Source organism: Heteronotia binoei, chromosome 8, assembly GCF_032191835.1.
Source record: "Heteronotia binoei isolate CCM8104 ecotype False Entrance Well chromosome 8, APGP_CSIRO_Hbin_v1, whole genome shotgun sequence".
NCBI classification, from domain to species: Eukaryota; Metazoa; Chordata; class Lepidosauria; order Squamata; family Gekkonidae; genus Heteronotia; species Heteronotia binoei.
This window is the reverse complement of record NC_083230.1, coordinates 86,472,443-86,488,207: the sequence shown is the minus strand read 5'-3', so window position 1 is coordinate 86,488,207 and position 15,765 is coordinate 86,472,443.

Genomic DNA, 15,765 nt, shown 5'->3' with positions numbered 1-15,765 from the left:
AAACCTGAGTTGTATATAGTTGGTCTTGTTGGCCCAGTTCTAGTTCCTGACCAATATGCTGTAATCAATAAACTGAGCTGATAATCATGCAATGTGTCTCCTCCTTGTGTATCAAACCCAGTATTTAACAGGATGCTTCATAGAATCATATGGGATGCAGACTAAAGCACTTTAATGCCAAGGTCTGAAATACATGCTTTTCTTTCCTCACCTTTTTTATTTAAAATCCAACTTAAGAGTTCTGGAGAAGCTTGCACAGTGGAATAATTTGAATAATTTTGGTTGTTCCCAATAAAAGGTACTGAGCTGCTCTGAAGAAACGTGATATACAAATGAAAAACTAAATATTTGGAAGCATCCCTGAGTACCAAGACAAAATTTCAGACAGTAATTGTTTTGGTCTGCAGACTGCAGAACAATAGTTAGATGTGATCCCGTAGCACCTTAGAGACCAGCAAGAGTTTCAGAGTATAAGCTTTAGATTAGGGGTGGTCAAACTGCAGCTCAGAAGTCACACGTGGCTCTTTCATACATACTGTGTGGCTCTCAAAGCCCTCAATGCCCTGTTGGCTGGCTTAAATAAAGCATTTGTCTCTTTAAATAACTTCTCAAAGCCAAGCCACCCAGCAGCTTGGAGAATGTATTTAATGTTAAAGCTGCTTTCTTTCCACCTCTCTCTCCTCCCTCCTTCCCTCCAACATCTGACATTTATTCTGTGGCTCTTACATTAAGCAAGTTTGGCTGCCCCTGCTTTTAGAGAGTCAAAGCTCCCTCTGTCAGAAATGAGTACAAATGGAGATCTTTGAGTCCCCAAGCATTTTCCCTCTGCCCTAATCAAGCTGATTACAATATGTGTTGTACCCCTGCATCCTTTACAACTCCCCTCCCGCCTTCTGATTGGGATAATAAGACTCAGAGATCTTCATCTCTACTCATGTCTGATGAAGGGAGCTTTGACTATTGAAAGCTCATACCCTGAAACTCTTGATGGTCTCTCAGGTGCTACTGGACTTGAACCTAACTCCCGCCCCTCCCCCCAATATACTTAGAATGGCAGCCTTTGTTATTTTCACACAATCAAGATCACAATGTGACACAAACTGAACAGGAGTAAACACAGCAACAGCAGAATGCATAAATCTTGCATTGCAGGCACTTGGGTAGAGAGTCAATGAAAAATTCTGCCACAATGACAGCAATCCTAAGCAGGTCTACTTAAAATCCTACTCAAGTCTATTCTATGAAACATACTCTCAGGAGACTATTCTAAGGGTTACACTGTGCATTTGTTAGTTAAAAGTATCACAGAACTCTTTTTCCTGCTGCAGGATGTGTTCCATTGGCAGCGCTGGCAGCAAGGGAGGGCCAGCTCCATGTGCCCCCAAGTGCACACACAGTTTCCCCCACCCTGCTGCAGCCGAGCCTTCCCAGGTCTGTACACAGACCTGGTAAGGCTTGCAGGGCAGGGCGGAAGGTGCACTCGGAGGTGTTTGGAGCTGGCTCTTCCTTGCCACAGTGCACCGACCATCACATTGACATACTGTCCCCACTCAGCCCCTTCCCTGCTGCCACCTGCCCATAGACTGCCAGGCTGGACAGCGAGTTGAGGGAGGGCAGCAGAGAGGTGGGCAGTGTCAAGGGCAAGTGTGGCAGCGGGGAAGGGGTAGTGGGGCACCCACTGCCCGACCCTGTGGCCAGGTGGTGTCCTCGGCAGCTGCCTACCTGGCCTACTGGGTTGCCCACTGGAATGTGTAACTTGAAAAATCTAGGAAGACTAGAAGTGATTTGTTTGTTTGTTTGCCTCCACTGTTCTTAATAGCCAGGCTCAGGATGGTTCACAATAAAAACACTTCAGATACAGATAAAACCATTCAAATACAATAAGAACATTTCCAGTCCCTTAAAACAAGATGGTGTTGAATCTGAGTGGTGCTGCTATCTTGCAGGGGAATTGGAGTGCCAGATGTAAACTATAAAAAGGTAAAGTAGTCCCCTGTGCAAGCACCGAGTCATTACCAACCTGTGGGGTGATGTCATAGCTGTCCTCAACTACAGAAAAGCAATGCCTAAGATCCAGGGATAGGGTGGAAGCCGTGAACAGATAAAAATAAAGCTAGTCATATCAATGGTTTTCAGTTCAGGGATCAGGACACTCATGGGTCACAGAGCTCTAGCAGCTGGGCCAAGAACCTCTGTGGAGGTGCCATTTTTTGTATCTATATATATGAGATGCTAGAAGCGCACATGGGTGAACAGAAAGAATGCTACACTGCATATCTTTCTTTGTGTGCATGCAGAGTGAAGCAACAGAACTATGAGGGAAAGTTATGAACTGGGTAAGATAATTCCTTCATAGCGCCAACCCTTGTCTTATTCCTCATTAAGATATACCTTCCATACTCAGTTTGTGTTTCCTCACTATCTCTCCTGTTCTTCTACCCACAATCCTAGCCTTAACACTAATTAGGTAATAACTTTGGCTCCACCTAGGGTTACCAGGTCCAACTCAAGAACTATCTGGGAACTTTGGGGGGGGGGGGGGTGGAGCCAGGAGACTTTGGGGGTGGAGCCAGCAGCAAGGTTGCAGCAAATACAATTGAACTCCAAAGGGAGTTCTAGCCATCACATTTAAAGGGACCATGCACCTTTTAAATGCCTTCTTTCCATTAGTAATAATGGAGAATGGGGGCACCTTCTTTTGGGGCTCATAGAATTGGACCCCCAGTCCAATCTTTTTGAAACTTGTTTTTTTAGGAGAGGTACCATATGCTATGCTGAAGATTTTGTGCCACTACCTAAAAAAACAGCTGCCCCAAATAAATTTTCCATTATACCCTATGGGGACTGGAAACTGGGGATTCAATCAACAATACAGGGAGGGAATGTGATAAGAGATAGAGTGAGGAAAAGAGCTCATGTGTAGCCAATGCTTTTTGTGAATTGGCAAAATCCCGTTCTGGATAAAGCCTAAGGGGAAATGAATGATCAGGTTGATGGGTTTGTTGGTTGGGACTGCGGAGATTTCTGTTGCTTTCCTTTCATCCTTATATATGTGTGGAATATAATTATCTCGTTTGGAAGGACTGTGGAAAATTTTTCTGGAAGGCTATGGAGTCTGAAGTGTGGATTTATTCCTTCTTTGAAAGTGATGTTTACTCATAAGTTTACACATCAGCTTGCAATCAAGGATTGCTTTTGAAGAAGGCTGAAAACTATTTCATATAAGGACATGTTTTTCTTTTGCAAATGCTTTCTGTAAACTTCATATGTGATTGGTAGCCTACTTGTTTATATTAGAACTGTTATATTTTGATAGTAGTATGATGACAGTTTGAATTTTTGCAATACAAATTAGATTGCAAAACTGTTTACAAATGCTATAATTTCTTAGTAATTGGTGTTTGCGACAGCCAGGGGCTCTTTTTCACACCCCAACTGGGGATTGGCAACCCTAGCTCCACCTCTTCCTATCACAGCTTTGATAACATGATGGAGGGACTTCCTTTCACATGCTTGCAGTTCAATGGGCCCCATGCTCAATGAATCCCTGCTCTGGAAGGCTGAAGAGCACTGATTTGCATGAGCTGAATGAGGAAATGCAAAGATCATAATGCCTAATCTACATAAATGGCCACTTTTGGAACACATTGGGGAAAAGGAACAATGCTGTACAGTCATTCTAACTGGAAACAGAAGTGCTATTACATCAGTTTGAAGTCTTTATGGCAGGTAGTCATTTATGGAAGCTCAAGACATGACAAGCGATGATTAAAGCAATATCCTTTTAATATCTTCAATAAAATATAAATTTTACAAAACAACAGTTAGGTAATAAGCTAATTTACCCATTCCTGAACTCAAATTCAGCAGTCAATAAAGTTCTGAGCATGAAGCATATCACTTCTAGAAGTCCAGGGTTTTGCCTCTCATTGCAGTCCTTAGCACCCAGGGGAACCTTTTGGTAGACCCACAATGCCTCTGTCTAACAATACAACATAAACACTCAGCTGTCCAGTACAGGTTCTAGTTCAGCAGAACAGGTTCTGGCTCTTTCATGCTGCTGCTTCTCTTTACCTTCCACCACGCCTGTTTCCAGCTGTGTGGATACACTCCTAGCTATGCAAGGATGAATGCCCGTGTGACTTTGTGTAAGTTACCTCTTCTCAAGCAGGCCAGCAGCTGGGCAACCTCTGGATCCAATTTCTCTTTGTTTCCCTGTGGATATGTTTACATTCAAGCTTAGATTGAGTCAAGTAGCTTGTATATTACTCATCTGCCAGTTTTGATTATGCTCCGACAACCTTGAAATCAGGCTATCAGGTTTACGGTATATACCTTGCTCCTCCAGTTAGCAGGGAGAAACAGCAGACATCATGGCCTTTGTTTCCCAGAGAGAACCGCTGCTGTGGGCTCGCAGCTGCAAAATGTAGCCTTTGAAAGCATGGAAGAAAAACAAATGAGTAATAGACTAACCAAACATTTCTGAAATTACATTACTATGAGAAAAGGAATCCAGGACTTTTACAGTGTTCAAAACCATGCCAAATGAATGCTATGGAGTTGGGGTCCCCACCATGTTGCTCAAGTGTTTTTAGAAAGTGGGTGTGGCCGTGTGGGGCTCTTGCCCTGCATGGGCTTCTGATTGGCCACTGGATCTCTGGTTGGCTCGCAGATTAAAGTAGCAGTGTCTCAATGGCAGTTGCCACCACAGCTTTGGCTGTACCCTCTTTCAATCCCCTTTTCTAGTTTATTTTTTAACATTACCCCACTTCTGCCCTGCACTTCCTTTATGTATGTGGTTCTATCTCTTGCAGCAACTATTTCAAAGTTATGCCCATCACATGTCAAAATTCCAAAGTGCTCATGAGCTCCTACTGGTCTAGGGTTGTATTTGGACAAAAATTCTATGGTAAATTTGGCTTCTACCATAAGACTTTTTGCCCAAATACCACAGCGTCACCTTGATATCCTCAACATGATTATGTCTTTTCCGAGTCACATGGGCTGTGATGTAGTCACATCACTGCATGTAAGCTGAGCCTCCCTCTTTTTGGGGGTAAGTTCCCCCTGCCAGCCAGCTGAGAATAGAGTTGCAAACTCTAGGCTGGGAAATCCTTGGAGATTTGGTGGTGGAGCCTCAGGAGAATGGGATTTGGGGAGGGAACTTAGTAATGTTCTCAGGTCATAGCAGGGAGTTTTAGGGGGCATTATGGGGGTCACTGGGATGTCGTACTTGATGTCCCCAATGTGATGCTATCACCTGGAAGTGACAACATCATGTTAGTGATGTCATACACAAAATTCTTGTTTTGGGGCAAAAACTACAGGGTTTTTTGGCTACAAAACCATGCTATTTTCCCCAAAACTACAGCATTGTCACATGACACCCCCATCATGTCAGGGATATCACATGACACCACTGTTTGGGGGTGGGTTTTCCCTGCCAGCCATCTGGCCAGTGGCAAACCAAAGCCCCCCAAAACAGAAGAACCCCCTCTGGGACCTGGGGGTTGGCACCTCTGGAATTTAGTGAGTTATAATGCCATACAGTCTACCCTTTATACAGCCCACTGATCTCTGTAATCTGGAGATAAGTTGTAATTCCAGGAGATCTCCAAACACCACCTAAAAAGTAGTTTAAGCTGAGAGTGACTGGTCACCAAAAGAACTTTGACAGCAGAGTGAGGATTTGAACCTGTGTTGCCTTGACTTAGTCTAGTGCTAATCACTACACGCAACTGCCTACAACAACCGCCACACCCAACTAATACACTTAACAAAACAGGATGGACTGGGATCCCACTGTGCTGTGGCTGGGACTTTTCACAGCAGTGGCAGCCAAGGCCTCAGCCTCAGGACAGAACATTTGATTCTCTAAAAATGACTGGCAGTGGCAAGAGAGGGAGGAAGGGGGCCTCAGAGATTCAATCCCATCCAGCTCTCTGTCCAACAATTGTTCAGGGGCTGCATTCCCTTCACTGCATCCCAAGGAAGATATTTTTCTCGCCTCTCCCCAGAGTCTTTTTATTATTATTTTAGAAAGAAAGAGCATTCACCCCTTCAGTACTTTTCAGTAGAAGTTTTAGGAGGATGTCAGCATAAACATCTGTGATGGAGATAACATTCCTGTCTAATTAGTGAGCTGTGAGCAGAGAGGACTTCCTGTCCTTTTCTTCCCTCCCCCATCCTAAACGGGCAGCCAAAGCAGCTCAAACTTGAAGAGGAGGAGGAGGAAGCTCCCCCCCCTTGCTGTTGTGTCAGTGCTTGAGCAAAGACCTCCTTTGCAGGGTCCCTTGGTTCCCACAGTCTGACCAGAGCTCTTCCTCCCAGTGCAAAGTTTGCAGTGGCTTTTTTTGTAAACATATTCTGAGAGTGTCTTGGAAAAACAGACATTCTTCGAAGGGATCTGGAACAGATACCCAGGCAACAATGTTGCAAAAATGTAGGAGCTTCATGCACATTCTGGAGGCACAAGTCTGACAGGCCGTGCATGGCTGTGCTGTCATTTCCTCCAAGCCAATTAAATCATACCTACCCAATGGGGCAGGAAATAGTTGGATTTTGACTTGATTTTAGATACAAACCCTCCAAAGTCTAAATATAGTAACAGATTACCGAAAGAGATGTGTGGCAGACAATGTGGTTCACTGGAGTGAGTACTGGGGTGCAGATAGGTGAGAGCCAGCTGGCATCAAGCAAGGTGCCCACTTCAGCACACTGTTGTTTTTTTTTTTAAGAAAAAGAGAAATATGAGTTTGCAAACATTATGGTGAGAAAATTTGCAACTGAGAGTCATTGAGTGACAGATGGCTGACTTCTTATCTAAGTGGACAAAGTCCATGTGCTGGCCTCAAAACCATTTTGTTGCCCAAACCAAAGCACTATGTACTGTTTCAGGATCAATGGGAAATTCAGGGCAACTTCTACAGAGCAGATTTCCCTTGGAGCAGTGGATATCTGGGATGCCTTTGCCAAATGGTGTTATCAGGGTGCAAAAGCGAGCACACAGCAAAGGCAAGGTTGTTTTCAAATAAACATTGTTAAAGCACCAAAATGGCGCTGGCTCCGTGGGGAGAAGGATCACAGCTTAAGGGGAGTCCTTCGTTGTTTCAGGGTTTGCGTCTGCACCATCATAAAGTGATATCTGAAGAGTGGCTCAAGTTAGCTTGAGGATTCCCTGGCTTCAGTTGAGAACCCTCAGGCCCTGCCCTACTATGACCTGTCCCAGGACTCCCAACTAGCTCAGCAGGCAGTCAGAGCACAAGGTAAGGCTCCTGCAATGCTGCTGTTGATGTGGACAGTCTCCCTTGGCCCAGCTGAGTCAGTGTGGAGTAGTGGACAGAGTGTCAGACTGGGATCTGGGAGATCCAAGTTCCAAGTCCCCACTTGCCGTGGAAACTCAGACTTGCTTGTTCTGGAGGAGAGGAGACTAATGCTGCAAGCTGCATTGGGGAGAAAAATGGTATAAATATCTAAAGAAATAAAAATGTTTGTTCCCATTCCAGACTGGTTCTGTACCATTTTATGAACACTGACAGTGGTGTTGGCATTGTGGAAGTGGTTGTCAGAGTAGTGGTAGCTCTAGTTTCTACTGCTACATTGTACTTTTGATTTTACTGTTAAAGAAACACAAGAATGAATGACTAAGCCCACCTCACTGTAAGCTCCAGTGTAGCAGCAGGCAGCATAAATGAATCAAATGTATGCAGGCCATGTTTTGCTGTAACATATTCATGTGGCTACCCCCACATTTTAGTCTGTCACCAGGAAAGATTGAAGCTACACAGGATTATTTCAGGTAAAAAAAACAATATAGGGGAAAGGCTTAACTCCCACCCTCATCTCCCTTGAGGCAAACAGAGGTGGTTTGCCATTGCCTGTTTTTGTGCAGCAACCGTGGACTTCTTCAGTGGTCTCTCAACCACGCACTAACCGACTCTGCTTAGCTTTTGAGCTCAGGCTAGGCTGAGCTATCGAGGTCGCGTGCATGCTAGTTCTGAACAAAACACAACTGCTGTTGAGAGCTCTGTAAAGAGAATCTTGTCTGGTTTAGTCTTAAACAAAAGAAATAAAATCTTGAACGGTGCAGAGTAGAAAAGCACTGAGTAAGAAATAATCCACTCTGTTCACAGAGAAGCTGTAAAAGCCCAGAATAAGCAGAGATCTGTGTAAGTTCAGCAGTGGCATGATTCTTCTTGAAGCATGGCAACAACCAAGAAAAAGCCCAAGACAACAGCATTCTCTTATGGAAGAGGCCTAAATTAGACCCCCCCCTCTCTCTTTCACACACACACAGACAAAAGTGGACCTTCTTTTGTGGACCTATACCACCCTGACAATGCAGGAATGGTTTTCATTCTAGAATTATTTTTGTGTGATATAGATGGGATTTTATAATTCTATTGCAAGCAATATCGGGAGCCCCATGGCACAGAGTGTTAAAGCTGCAGTACTGCAGTCCTAAACTCTGCTCACGACCTGAGTTCAATCCCCGGCAGAAGCTGAGTTTTCAGGTAGCCGGCCTGAGGTTGACTCAGCCTTCCATCCTTCCAAGGTCGTTAAAATGAGTACCCAGCTTGCTGGGGGGAAAGTGTAGATGACTGGGGAAGGCAAACCACCCCGTAAAAAGTCTGCCATGAAAACATTGTGAAAGCAACGTCACCCCAGAGTCGGAAACGACTGGTGCTTGCACAGGGGACCTTTCCTTTCCTGCAAGCAATACAGATGTTTGTGTGTATAATTTTTAAAAACTATTCTAAGGTGTTTTTTAAACAGCTGACATTTCTGCTGCCCCTCATCAGTGATCAGATTCCACTGCAGTTTATGTTGAGACTTAATAATGCAGCATGGCTCAGTATATTTAAAAATGGTGCTTCTTTCTTCTACCAAACTTGGGAGAGTACTGGGTTCTACGAGGCCCCTCACTCACCCCTGCCACCTCAGCAATTTGTTCCAGTTGGGCCCTTCCCCATCTTCCACACAGCCCTCTCCCAGGGGCACTCTTTCCCTTCCCTGTCACTCACTGCTCTAATCCCTGCCAGAAAACAACACAGCGAGCTTATGACTTCTACCAAAAAAATGCAAATAAAAGTTAAATTATGCCCATATGCGAGATGCTTAGATAAGGCTAGAGCCTGGTGGCTGTTATCCCAGGAAAGAAAGGTAGAAAAAAAATATGGAGAACTAAATAGCAAACTTCTTGGGGGTTTCCTGCCCAGTGGCAAAGCTGTACAATTATAAACACTGAACAATGGCTCTTCTTGTTTCTGCAGCTATTAAACTAGACACCTGCAGGACTTCCTGCAAGCAGCAGGCTGAAGGACAAGGGGTTTTCTACCTATGTGTTTTTGATTTTTTTTTTAACTGTGGCATAGTTTACATTCTGGTTAATCTACCTTGTTCCCTGCAGAGTGCACACTGAAGCAGAATATTTCAGCTTCAGAAAGGAGGATGTGGTTACTTGCCCTGCCTCTGTTGAGATGCATTTTCATCTTTCAGACATGTTTCTCCACACAGCAAAGGGGTCAGGGATGATTCTCTACATTAGCCCCAAGTCAGCTCTTAGCCTCATGCAAAGAACATTCTACATTGTCTTAATCACAGCCTTACAAGGAGGTGTTGGGTCCCATCCCCCCAAATTAATCATTGCATAAGATTGCTGCAGGAACAATTCACTGGCCAACAAACTATTTAAAGGCACTACTAATTTCTACAGCACCCTATTTCAAAAGCATTTCACAAACATCCGCCAGTTGGCACTGCCGGCTACAACACTTAGAAGGTTGCAAAATAAATTGTTTTCTGCTTCTGTCTTCTAAATGCTGTTTCCGACTCGCACAGCATTCCGACATTTAAATATTACAACCAGACATTTTTTCCCTCATAGTCAGCCTGTCTCCCTCCCAGCCCCTCTCTTCAATTCCTGCTGTAGGTGATTATTTTCTGGAAACTCTGACCTTAAAGCACTTTTAATTACATCAGCAAGGTTTTCTTCTTTTTAAACCCACTTCTGCAGGAAAGTTTACAATTCTTGCAACCCTTTTCCTAGTCTGCATCCTTATACACTTGTGTGGATGAAACCTGGCGAGGGACCAAGGAGGATCTCTGCTGAGGCAAGGTGACCTTGGCAACTGTTAAAAATTCAGATACAGAAAAACAAAGTTAGATAAGCATTTGAAGACATGCCTCGGCAGAAGCATATGCTATTTTTAACAGTGCATCTCATTGCTGCGAGAGAACACAAGGCTTGGCCATCCTCAGGGCCCAATCTTTCACAGCAGTAAGATATATAAACGGCGGTGTTAAAGCAGATCAACGCATGTTATGATAGTCAGGTAGAATAATACTTTTTATCAGGAAGAACCAAAATGCTCCCAAGTGCAATATGGAAGACGCATGTAAACATGATGCTGGCAAGGCAAAAGAACTTCTCTGCATGATTCTGCATGCACCCACAGCCTTGTTTAAACTGGACTGCTGCCTGCTCAGAGCAGTTATGTGTACTTAGTTAGCATGCCAGAGATCCATAGTCTAGGCAGATACCGTGGTACTGATCCCTCTAAGCACACACAGCTGATTTGAACAGGTAGCAGCCCAGTTTAAACAAAACTCTGGGCACATGTAAAGTCAGGCAGAAAATTGCTTTTGCCCCTGCCAGCACCATGCTCAGGATAGGAATGATTAAGGTAAGGTGGCAAATTCTTTCTGCTCTAAGATGGTAATGGAGAAGCTCTTGCAGACAGTCCTGTGGCCTCTTCCTTGGGAATGGTCAGTGGGCATTACCACCTAGTAAACGTGAATGGGATTGCACTGCGCGAATGTTAAAAAAACCCTGACTTTAACAAGAGAAGTATCAGGAGGCTGGAACAGAGAAGGAAAGAGATGCTTTGCTTTTGAAGAGACAAAAGTTAACCTGCTTCTATTTCTACGAATGAAAGTAGAAGAAAGGTAGAAACATTTTAAAATAACAGAGTATGGAATTGTGCTGCATATACAGGTGTACACACACCGGGAGGTTACAGCCAAACTGGGATTCTTGAGATGCATAGATGGAGCAAATAGATACATGTCTGTCACCAGTGTGAAAAGCATGTGTGTGTAGCCATTATTTCTTACTGATAAACACTTAGTGAGCATGAATTAATTGTGCACCAAGCAGCTCCAATGCCTCTGAAGTTGTGCCAGCAGTCCACATAAAGTCAAAAACACTAGCATTAGTAATTTACAGATATGGATTCCATTTCATCAAAGCCAAATATTAAACTGCCAACCATATGGGAAAATCTCCAGGCCCTTTCCAAAAGACCACACTGCAAATGGACAGCTTACCTTGCACATGAGCATGTCTGTGACCCCACTGCATAAAATTTTTTTGGCTGAACCCTCCCTCAAAATAGTTTGGACCTGTTGCTTTGCCAAGCAAAGAAATACCTTAATTTGGTCACCTGGCAATTCATATATACAAAATTATTTAGTTCTGTATCTAAATTATTTAGTTCTGAGAGCCAGTTTGCTGTAGTGGTTAAGTGCACAAACTCTTATATGGGAGAATTGGGTTTGATTCCCCACACCTCTGTTTGCAGCTGCTGAAAAGGCCTTGGGTCAGCTATAGTTCACAAAAGTTGTCCTTGAAAGGGCAGCTTCTGGAAGAGCTCTCTCAGCTCCACCCACCTCACAGGGTGTCTGTTGTGTGTGTGTGTGGGGGGGGAAGGTAAAGGAGATGTGACCTCTCTGAGATTCAGAGTATAGGGCAGGATATAAATGCAGTATCTTCTTCTTCAACATAGCAACATGACAATGGCTCTCTACCTGGCTCATCTCAAGCTAGCCACAGTAATCCACATTGTCACCTTCAAGACTGACTACTATAATTTGCACTATGTGGGCCTACCCTTGGGCCTGACCTGGAAGCTCCAACTGGTTCATAAAACCTGTGCTGAGCAAGCTATACTGGCTTCCAGTGGAGCATCAGATCTGGTTTAAGGTCCTGGTTTTGACCTTTAAGGGCCATCATTGGTCAAGTACCCACATACCTTTGGGACCTCCTCTCTCACTATGTCCCTGGAAGAGTGTTACACTCTAGCAATAAGAAGTGGTCCCTGGCCCAAGAGAGATCTGGCTGCCCTTGACTAGGGCCAGGGACTTCTTGGCCCCCACCTGGAGGGACTTTCTGCCAAAGAACATCCGTGCCTATGGGATTTACTTCCTTTCCATAGGGCTTGCGAGGCAGAGATGTTCTGCTAGGCATTTGGTTGAGGACAGCAATGGTCTGGCATTCTCAAACCCCACCTTATTCCTCCACAACCTCCCACCCAGGAGTTGATGGAAACTGGAAATTTGTTGTCATCTTGGACATTGTATTGGTTTAGCACTGTTTTAAGTGTTTTTATGTTGCTTAATCCTATTACCTAATGTATTCTACCCTGATGTATATATTTATTTATTTTCATTCTATTTATATCCTGCCCTACCCCACTGAAGCGGGCTCAGGGCAGCTGTAAGCCACCCTAAGCCTGCCTGCAGGGAAGGGAGGCCTAGCAAACCACATGAAATAAATAATTTTAACCAAATTACTCCAATCAATTATGCCAGATTACCAGTTACTTGCATGGTAATTCTTATTGAAGCATGCTGAACAGTAACCTGTAGTTACAATAGAACAAAGTTTGACTCCAGTGGTACCTTTAAGATCAACAGAGGTTTATTCAAGGTGAGCTATTTCAAACAATGAAATGGAATTAGAAATGGCAGCCATACACATAGAGGGTGGACAGCAAATTAGCACAGAAAAAAGTGAAGATATTTTTAATAGATTAAAAGAATAACCAAGCTTGTGATTCTTTTGATCTGTTAAAATATCTTCAGTGTTTTGCATGCTAATTTGCTACCCACTCTCTACATGTACAACTGCTACTTCTAATTCCACTTCATTCTGATGAGGTCTGCTTGCACACAAAAGCTCATACCTTGAATAAAAATGTTTGTCTTAAAAGCTGCCGCTGGACTCTAACTATTGCTTCATGCCAACACAGCTGCCGGCCCAGATCTGTAGTCACAATGATGGTCACAAACATACCCACTGAAAATAAAGGCTGCCTTGCTTGTTTTAGCTTATATCTCCTTTAAACCAGTGATACACAACCACTGAGATTTCCTTGGGGTACAAGACATGGCCCATGAGCCTTTAACAACAAACTGGGCACAAAGCTTCTGTACCTTCTAGGTAGCAGCCAGCTTGCACATAGGTAACTCTTTAAAACTGGGAGGGGGCACAGCAGCGCAATGGAAGCAAGGTAAAAACAAGCAGGCGAGTGAGCCAGATTACAAGATTTCACTCTCCCTAACCATTGGATCACACTCTCTTGGCCATAACCAGTCACTCACTGTTCATAAAATGCTGTCAAGTTGCAGCTGACATATGGTCATCCCTCATAGAGTTTGGGAGGCAAGAGACGAACAGCAACAGTTTGCCATGGCCTGCCTCAGCACAGAGCCTAATGAGATCCTCGGTGGTCTCCCATTCAAGAACAAACCTGGGCTGACAGGACTGGGCTAGCCAAGGCCATCCAGGTCAGGCAGTCACTCACTACCTGCAGGCAAAGGAGGAATGAAAAGACAAGGCAAGAACATTTTGTGTCAGCTATTTTGGGAATGAGGTTTTCGAAGCCAGTGGTGCAATGATATGTGAACTGTAACCTCTGAAGCAGAGCACAACTCTTTTGTCACCAGAGTCACATCGCGGTTTTTATTAAGACAAGAACAGAACAATATATGGCATCCAAAATAGACAAAGCAGGCACATTGTAATGACGAAGAGAAAAAAGGTAATGCTGTAGAACATCTTTCTAAATTACCTGGGGGGGATGGAGAGGAGGTGGAGACACAAGTCCACGGCAAAGCCACATCTAACAAGCAACCTGTGGTTCTAAGGGGGCTTTCCTTCTCTCTCTCCAGTATCAGTAAGGCCTACTGCAATGGCAAAAAGGACCAGAAACAGGGCTTGCTGAGCAATAGAAACATCTTTGTTCTTTCACATTTTGGGGGACACTGTGAATTCAGAACTCCAAAGGCTTCCGAAGCCTTGAGAGATCTTCAGTGGCTTTAAAAAGCTGTTACGGATTTGGAGAAGGCAAGTGGGATGAGATGCCTATGGAACTGTTGTCCACTTTTCCTTCCCTTGAAACATTCAGGTCAGCTTAACATATAAAACGAGTAGCAATCTATTAAGGTTTGCCAGTAAATCTTTGGCTTGTCTCGATAACACACAATACTTGCCCAGACCCCAGAGTCTTGGGAGGAAGCGATAAAACAGCCCATGTATGCAGGCTCTTAAATATACAATGCAAAGTCACAGTGCCTGCAGCTGTTTTTTCCTGTTCGGGTGTTTATGGTAGGGCATGAAAGTTAACCACAGCAGAAGCATACCAGGACTATTCCCCTCCCAGGCTTTTCCTGCCTGTCGTTGACAATGCCTCTCTTTGCTACAGACAGGAAACATGCCTGTTCCAAATGGGCACGGAGCAAGCAAGGAACTGGGATTCCAGTGCTGAAAGGTAAGCTGTGGAAAACTAAGCTTCTTTCCCTCATTGTTGCAGAGAACAGTTTGAAAGTATGTTGAAAACACAGGCGCCAGAAAGCAAACAAGCAACAAGCCACTTTCCCCAACTCATTAAAAACATCAGTTAAAAATGTTTACATATTGCTATCAGAAAGAATTTGCCAGGTTGCTACTCAAAGGTTATGGGCACTTTCACACACACTAAATAATACACTTCCAGTCCACTTTCAATGGATTCCACTGTGTGAAATGGCAAAATCCACTTGCAAACAGTCACTAAAGTGGATTGAAAGTGCATTATTTAGCATGTATGAAAGTTACTTTAGTTGACTGCCAGTTGCAACCAAGAAGGCAACTGTGTTTTTCCATGCCCCATTCCCATCACTCCATTTCCTCAGACAGCTTGGTGGTGGCAATACAAGGAGCCCTATTTGCTCCTGCAGACTGAAGGCAATTGGCGCAGAGGAGGTGTGAGCTGATACAGATGCATCCTCTTTCGCTGCCATCCACCCATTAAAGGAATAGGCACCACCTCTGGGTTACGGCCTGGAAATCTTAAACTGGAATTATCCAAACCAATCCAAATACCTTTATTGGCATAGAAATAAAAAGTACTGCATAGCAAATTTACATGGAGTTTCAGCTATAAAAACCAGTCAAGCATCAAGAAGGGGGGCTTGTCGTTTGCTCCCTGATTGTTATGGCAGCCAAAAGGTACTTTGCAACTAGGCTTGTGATATGGAAACATTGGTCAGATAGTAGAAAAAAAACTAACTTTGCTTCAGGTAATCCATACAAATTAGACAGAATAGGTTTGATTATACAGTCTCGCACTTCCCCATAAAAATCACAATAAAGTAAGACATGGGTGACTGTTTCAAGGTGCCTTCCATTACATGGGCAGACTCTATCCTGATAAAGGGTGTTGGCAAACCACCCAGACAATACCACTGAGGGTAGAACATCGAGTCTTGCTAACATAAAAGAGCGGCGTAACTGGGGTGAAGTAATCTAGCAACCCTCTTCACAGTGATTGATAAAACAGGGACCATGCCTGAATCATGGATAAATTCCATAGTTGTCCCAATTTATAAGAAGGGTGACCCACAAGAACCAGAGAACTATCGCCCAATTAGTCTGCTTGACATAGCAGGCAAATTATATGCGAGACACCTCTTGGGAAAACTCACTTAATGGATGAAAGAGCA